This window comes from Bombus huntii, chromosome 2 (assembly GCF_024542735.1).
Source record: "Bombus huntii isolate Logan2020A chromosome 2, iyBomHunt1.1, whole genome shotgun sequence".
In the NCBI taxonomy this organism is placed as follows: domain Eukaryota; kingdom Metazoa; phylum Arthropoda; class Insecta; order Hymenoptera; family Apidae; genus Bombus; species Bombus huntii.
Window position 1 is genome coordinate 165,183 of NC_066239.1, and position 8,491 is coordinate 173,673.

The 8,491-nt window shown below is 41.8% G+C and overlaps 1 long non-coding RNA gene across 1 annotated transcript; it reads right to left on the reverse strand.

Annotated features, from left to right (window-relative positions):
• Nucleotides 1-6,730: 6,730 nt before the first annotated feature.
• Nucleotides 6,731-7,979, reverse strand: LOC126873562 (uncharacterized). The gene is made up of 3 exons (XR_007692451.1): nt 7,449-7,979; nt 7,124-7,206; nt 6,731-6,855 (listed from the first exon to the last, which is right to left on the reverse strand). It is a non-coding gene; the product is annotated as an uncharacterized LOC126873562 (long non-coding RNA).
• Nucleotides 7,980-8,491: the final 512 nt, after the last annotated feature.

The window sequence follows — 8,491 nt, forward strand, 5'->3', positions numbered from 1 at the left end:
GATCTTGGCGGTTGTTCCTGATATTGTTGTTAGTGTTCGAAGGATGTGCGTTGTCGCGTCTGTAATAGTTCGAGGGTGTCGGTCGTTGGGGTCGCGTTCTATCGGTTATTTGTTTCAATTCGTGTGTTGCTTTGACGGCTTGACGATACGCATCTTCTAAAGTATGGTACCCTGCTATTTTTACTCGCACATATACCTCGTTCGGAAGTCCTTTAACGAAAGCTTCTTTCGTTTCCCAATCTATAGTATCTTGGATATCGGGGGATATGATGCCGTAGTCGCCTCTTTCTCCGTCCATTATTGCCAATCTAAGATTTCTAACGCGATCCATATAATCTAATATGTCTTCCCCGGGTCGTTGAAATATCGTTCCTAATTCCCCTTTATATTCGTTAAGAGATTTCTTTGGGCCGAATAGATCCTTTAATTTGTTTCCGAAATCGTTTAGACTCATTAATTCTGTGTCTTCGATGGCGAGGAGCGCGTGTCCACGGAGCTTATTTACTAACAATTTTACCAATTGAGGTTCTTGATATCTGGAAATCATATTTCGCGCGCGCTCACAAGCTCTTAAAAAGTGGAATACCGATGGTCGATATCCGTCAAACACTGGCACCGATTCGATCGCATCTTTTAGCTTAATTGGCTGGGTATGTCCACTCGGCTGGACCGTCTCTTGTTGCGTTGTCGGCGGCGATACGGGTGTTTTAGGTTCTTGTTTTGTTTTAAGTTCGAATAAGCCGCTTTGTAATTCGGCGAGTTTTGCACTCATATCGCGAAAGTTCGCATCTCATGCTTTAAGCTTTTCCGACAATGTCAAAACCATTTCTTCGTCCAACGATTCCACTACACTCGCCATTGTTTCTTAAATATTTGTTAAATATATATATTAATCAAGATAGACTAACTAAATATTAACGACAAGACATAACTGACCTCGGTGCGAAGGAATAAAGTTATGCTACACGAAATAACTGGTAACACAATACACAAAACATTAACTAAATTAAACGAGACTTACATAAATGCAAGTCACGTATAATCAAAACAATGACTATTGAAGTTCGGTAACAATACAATTCATGCTATCGCATTAAAGTAGCACACGGTATTGACACACACAATATCATGAAACACAAAACAATATTACAAAACACTACTAAATAAAATTATAGTGATTAACAATTAATTAGTTATTTCAACAACACGTTACTGTTGACATTAAACCAACGCCATACCAAAGAGACACGCGAGCGACCATGTTGAAAAATTCGTCGCGCGCACATACAAATAACAGCCAATGCAATACAATACAGCATCATAATAGCAATGTTAGGTACTAATAAAAAAAAAAAAAAAACAAGGAAAAGGGGGAGAGAGTTAAGGAAAATATATATAATAAATAACAACTGACATAATTATAACATATTATATATATTATATTATATACAGGGATACAGTATTCGTACAAAGGAACAGATCCAAACGAAAATTATATATATAAAAATAAAATAAATAATATATATATGTAATATCGTGATATAATATATTTACGAGGAATGGATGATACAGATGTTAATCGGACAGAAAAAGACGATTGTTGTTCAACCTGAACTATTCACACCAAACGTACAGAAAACAGCGCAACTAAATAATTAGATAACGACTCGACTTTCACAAAATGCAATCAACACTCTCTCGGCAACGCCACTCGCAAACTCTGTTTGTTGATTCCTTTTCTCCCGTCCCTTGGCAACCGCTCGTGGCCAAGATCACGTAGGTCTCCTCTTTCCAAAACTACGCGATCAAAAACAAACGCCTCGGCTCTCGCGACATTCCACGCGGTTCACCCGCCAACTCCCAGGCCTCTCACTCACGATACTACACTCGGCCATCCTGCAATAACATCTGCCCTCAGATGTTGCCTTCTATCTCGCTGTCATCAGATGCGTCACTTTCGGCGTTTATGACCCAAGGTTTCATAAAATCAGCAGTAGTTGATGACCGTTTTGGCCCCTCATGCTCTCCTACCTTCTCCACAATGTAGCGATCATTCCGCATTGCTCGCACTATCCGGTACGGACCCAAAAATCTTCCTCCCAGTTTTAATCCTGGGCCAAACTGCGTTCTCTTTATGGCCACCAACTCTCCACTTAGGTACTGTTTCGCACCTTTTCTTCTTTTGTTGTAGTGCCTCCGATTTTCCTCTTGAGTAGCAGCAATTTTCTTTTTCGCGTCCTCACGCAGTTCACGACGTTGCTCTTCGAATTCCACCACCCATTCTTCTTCAACCAATTTTCGGATCTGTGGGTCTTCTTTAGTTTGCATCTCGACCCCGACAAGTAGCTGGAAAGGAGTTTTTCCCGTGCTCCTGTTTAATGTAAAATTCAGGTATTTCTGTACTTGGTCGACATGTTTATACCAATCATCGGGTTTATGGGCAGTCAGTTTAGTTAGTAAAGGTATGAGTGTCCTGTTTACCCTCTCTACCTGCCCGTTCCCCCTCGGCGCCCCCGTCGTGACTAATAAATGCTTTATATTTTCTTCTTCGCAATACTCTTGGAACGCGTTGGATGTGAACGCTGTTCCCCGATCAGAGATAATTCGTCGTGGGTTCCCAAAAACAGCCGCTTGCTTCTTCAGTCGATCGATAACATCCGCGGTATCAGTAGATCTAGTAGGATAAAGCCACGTAAACTTCGTGAACGCATCCACTACTACAAAGATGTGTGCGTATCTTTTCTTTGTAGCTGTCATAGAGCCCACATGGTCAATATGGTAAGTGTCTAACGGTGTGTCACCTTTGTCTAACGGATTTAGATATCCCTCTTGCTTGCCCAATTTTCGTTCGGCTAGGATACAATCGAGACAGTTAGATACCACATGCTCGACCTTTTCACGTAGCCCCTTAAACCAAAAGTCCTTCTTGACTATAGCTTCTGTTTTGGTGACCCCAAAATGCCCACGCTCGTGCGCCTGCCTGACTACCTGAACCTGCATAGCCTTCGGTACTACTATTAACACATCATCCTTACACTCTTTATACAAAATATTGTTCCTTATTACATACCCATCGACCTGATTGCACGTTGCGGTGTCTAAAATCCTACGGACTTCAACGTCCTTGTTCTGTGCACTTCTCAACCGTGCAATCAGCCCGTCTTCACTTTCCGTTACATACATAATGCTCGGCAGGGGGTTTCTACTCAGAGCATCCACATGCTGCATGCTTTTACCTGGCCTATGACACACCTGATACTTAAACTCGTCTAGTAACAAGGCCCATCTGGCTACACGCACACACAAATCTTTCTTTTTCATTGTCATAGCAAACGCTTGGCAATCCGTGACGATAGTAAACGGCATACCTAACAGATATATTCTAAACTTGTTCAACGCTTTTACAATTGCTAATACTTCCAGTTCGTAACTGGTGTACTTTGCTTCGGCGGGAGTTGTTTTTCCGCTGGCAAAGTAGACCGGATGGAATTTTCCATCGTCCAGATCTAGTTGCATTAAAATTGCTCCGTAACCCTCTGCGGACGCGTCTGTATGCAACTCAGTCTCCGCGCCCATTCTATACAACTTTAACACTGGTTCGTTGACAAGCGCTGTTTTCAAGATTTCAAAGGCCTCTACTTCTCGATCGCCGAACTGAAATTTTACCTCCTTTTTCAACAAATCCGTCAAAGGCTTTTCGAAAGTACCCCGTAAGTCCCAAAAAACTCTGAACCTTTTTAACAGATGTTGGCTTGGGAAAGTTTGCTACTGCCCTAGTTTTATGTGTAGACGGCCTTATGGTATTTTTTGAGACTATATACCCCAAATATTCAATTTCCTGCTGCAGAAAACGACATTTTCCCCAGTTTATAATTAGCCCATACTGCTCAGCTAACTCTATGACCATTTGCAAACGTTCCCACGCCTCCTCTAAATTCTTTGCAAGAATAATAATGTCATCCATATACACGATAACAATACCTTTACCTACTAGTTCCTTAAAGATCATCGAAATATACTTCTGAAACACAATGGGTGAAATCTTTAAACCAAACGGCAACTTCAAAAATTCATATTGCCCCGATGGCGTAACGAAAGATGTATATTTTCGGCTGTCTTTGTCTAAACACACGTGAAAAAAACCATTCTTTAAATCCAACGTTGTGAAAAACTGAGTACCTTGCAATGCATCTAAAATATCATCAATTAAAGGCAATGGGAAATGTGGACACTCAATAAGTTCATTAAGCTCGCGAAAATCAACACAGACTCTGATAGAACCATCTTTCTTTCTAACTACAACTATGGGACTTGCATATTCTGAGTTTGACGGTTTTATTGTGCCTTCATTTGTCCATAATTCCATCAACTCGTCCACCTCTTTTTTCTCCGAAGGCGCCAATCTTCGCGGCCTTCGAACCACAGGTTTGTCACTCTTTAAAACGATTTTTGCCGTTATCCCAACGTCCCGCTTTTTCTCCGGCCTATACCCCCTAACGATATCGCGAATCGCTTCACGATAATGCGGTTCCCGTACGTGTGTTAGGTCTGTTTCGTCGGTTTGTTCTACCACGTTAACTCTAAACACATCCGGCACGTCTTTGTTAGTCTGTTCGTCAAGCCGCAAGAAAGTCACTTCGTCTCGTTTAACCCGTAACTCTACCTGATCCAGAAAATCAGTGCCTAACAACAGGCCGTGCTTCGTCAATATTTTGTTGGAAACAACGTGCGAAGTGATTGGCAGTTTACACCCATCAACCGTCATTACCTTGGTGAATTCACCCCAGGTCTCATTGCCAGCGGAACCAACACCGTCGAACTTAAGCGTGCATTTACCTAGCGGTGGTGACCCTAACCTCGCATACTCGTCTGATCGAATGAACGTGAGATCACTACCCGTATCCACTAGTGCCACAAACCTACAATCATCTATCGCCGCTTCCTTCACATACTTCCCCTTTTCGGATCTTGACACCACGCAAGTCTCTTTCGGTCGTGCCGTACACCTCGCTGCAATATGTCCAAATCCGCTGCACTCGGAACACCTAACACGTTCTCCCCTCTCCGGACACTTAACACTTAGATGATCCTCACTACATGCAAATGAAGCATCTTCTTTTCTTCATTGCATCTACAGATTGACTGGACTTCCCGTTCTTCTGGGTTTTAGCCGGCTTCACAATCGACTTTACTCTGCGACTCTTCTGCTCTTCGTACATCACTAACCTCTTCCTCAACTCTTTGATTGACGTAGCGCCGTACAATATAGCCTTATTGTTCTCGTCGTCTATTATTCCATCCACTATGTATTCCACCTTTGCTTCCTCCTCTATGTCCACATGGCTGGCTATTTCGAGCATGCGGTACATGTAAGCCAAACATGCTTAATCACTCTCCTTTTTTGTTTCTTCAAGTTTCTGATGTACTTGCCTACTGTTGACTTTCCTCGAAAATTCTTTCACTAGCCCCCTCTTCAACTCATGCCAAGTCCTGGCATGACACTCGAAGCTCGCAAATATTTTCGCTGATCCCTTCAGCAGCTTCCTCGCGTAGACTGCCTTCTGCCCATCCGACCACATGCACGTATCAGCGACTTCCTCGAACGACTCGAACCATCGTTCGACATTTTCACCTTTGTTGCCACTAAACGACTCCAATGCATCTTCGACGTCTCTAAAACTCAGTGTCGAACCAACACATGCCCTTCGACAATATTCATCACGGTCCTGATATACCCTTCGCGTACCTCTCTTGTATCCTCTTGCGTTTTTTTTTTTTTTTTGTCATCTTCATACTCACTTTCGTCGTCGCTTTCTTCTTCCGACGATATGTCATTACCATCCATGGCCGCTTGTAGCCGTGCGCGTAATTCTACTCTTCTTCCCGTCGTTTTTAAACCCAAACTAGCGAGGCGCTCCTTCAACTCCTTCGTATTCATTTTCTCAAAATTTTCATCTTCGTTACAATCACGCTCAGCTCTCTGTACATTTCCTAAATCTCGTTGACCGGTTAGCTCTTCACCGCCCGTCGATCCCTTAGGATACGATTGTCCAGCCCTACACGCCCGATTCAGCCTTGCAATCAGCACTGACCTCGCACCAGATATAGGGAGGTTCATTCGCGCGAGCTTACTCCTCAGCTCCTCCAGCGTCGAACCCTCTTCACCCGACAATCGTTCGTCCCCAACGTTTGCCATTTTTCACACTACACAAACTTAAACAGTCAACGATATTGTCTTTTATCGCACCGCGTACCGGTAAATTCACAACTAGCTCGAATAGCTCTGTTAAACCGTTTCGTTTTCTGTCTTGTCCAATCCCGGACGAGCCCTCAAAAATGTAATATCGTGATATAATATATTTACAAGGAATGGATAATACAGATGTTAATCGGACAGAAAAAGACGATTGTTGTTCAACCTGAACTATTCACACCAAACGTACAGAAAACAGCGCAACTAAATAATTAGATAACGACTCGACTTTCACAAAATGCAATCAACACTCTCTCGGCAACGCCACTCGCAAACTCTGTTTGTTGATTCCTTTTCTCCCGTCCCTTGGCAACCGCTCGTGGCCAAGATCACGTAGGTCTCCTCTTTCCAAAACTACGCGATCAAAAACAAACGCCTCGGCTCTCGCGACATTCCACGCGGTTCACCCGCCAACTCCCAGGCCTCTCACTCACGATACTACATATATACATTAACTATTTTTATATGTGTGTACAGAACTGATGGCGAACTCATCAACCATTTTCTGAACGACGGATGGAAGAACATGAATAGCAATCCACACAGTGGAACTGTAAAGTATTTGTACGCCACTCACGAAACCAAATACTGATGCTATCCACCTGTAAACAAACAATATTTATAACTATGCATATAATTTTCACTTATATATATATATATATACACGCATGTTGTAAAGTAGGCGATATTTATAACATTCACTTCCACTGATAATGCAAGTGACTCTTAAAAATAAACCGTCATATTTACCATTGCACGCACATATATATATATACTCGAAGACAAGGTACATTTGTGATATTTATTCCTATTGATGATATATACTTATATATTTATAACAATAAAACAAATCTCATTTATACTACTTACCAATACGTACGCATATATGTATATAATTACAATCCAAGTAGTATTCATAATATTTATTTTCACTGATAACAAGTACGTAAAACCTAAAATAAAACAAAGGTTTTAACAATAAAAAAAAAACAAAAAAAAAGAAACAGAGAAAGAAGAAAAAAAAGGAAAGAAAAAAATATAATATATATAAATATAAAATTTTCTTTTTCTATAAAAGGTTATTCCTATTTCTGATAAACTCGAGAAATGAAAACATTATACCATGATACACTGACACAAAGATACACCACACAGAAGAAACTAATAGAGAACGCTTTAAGCTTGGCAAACTTACCGCCCGACGAATTTGCATACACCATAACCAAAACCCAGGACACATGGCTTTGATCGCAGGAGAAGCGGTCCATATAGTCAAATGCATTCCGGTACAAGTAAAGGTACGACATACAACAAAATGCTACTCGCAACTACCCGTTTGGCAAAGGAATCGCACCACAGGAACTCCGCCCGGACGTGCGCCAAACGTGGCGATATTCAGCACCATCGTCGTTGGCCACGAGCGGAATATATACCCAAAAGACCTCGATGCACTACGGGACCACGTCATGTTCCCGGCAGAAAATCTGCAGTCTTGAACGCATTGGCCAGAGGAGCAACAGGAAAAACAATCGTCCCTGGAACAGTAAACATCCTGGGAATGATGGACAAAACACATTAACGACAATAGCGAAAAATACCGTATCAAGCTTATGGACTGGTTTTATGGAATTTGGAACTGTCAGTGCATCAATATTTCGAATACTCGCAATATTTAAACTAATCAAAACAATAATAGATATAGCCGCACACGGATACCAGTTACGTGAAACTTACGAATGTGGAATCGCCCTATTAGGAGCAATATGCGGCTCAGTCACCCACCCGCTACTATACCTCAAAAGAAGACGAAATATCGATGATCAAACAGCACAACCTCAAGGGATATCGATAACACCGGTAGTCACTCAACTACCAACGACATCTACGTCCGCCTTGAGCGAACTCGGAGATACCATCAGTCAAATTTCCTTTGGAAATTTGAACTCCAAGGGCGGGGGTGTCACGTCCCGCGCTCCGCACGCGCCGTAACAAGAACAAGAAAACCATTCTATACAAAACACGCGAATAAGGATTTGAATGCACAAACGAACACACGGCACTACGAAACGAAAGGAAGGATTAACAAAACGAGGGCGATTAACGGATCCAACCAATAAACAAAATACATATACACACAATTCTAAATAAACCAGGAAATAAGAATAACTACAAAAGGGGAAAATAATTGAAACGCCAGGAATATATATATATATATATATAAATATATTTCAATCAATC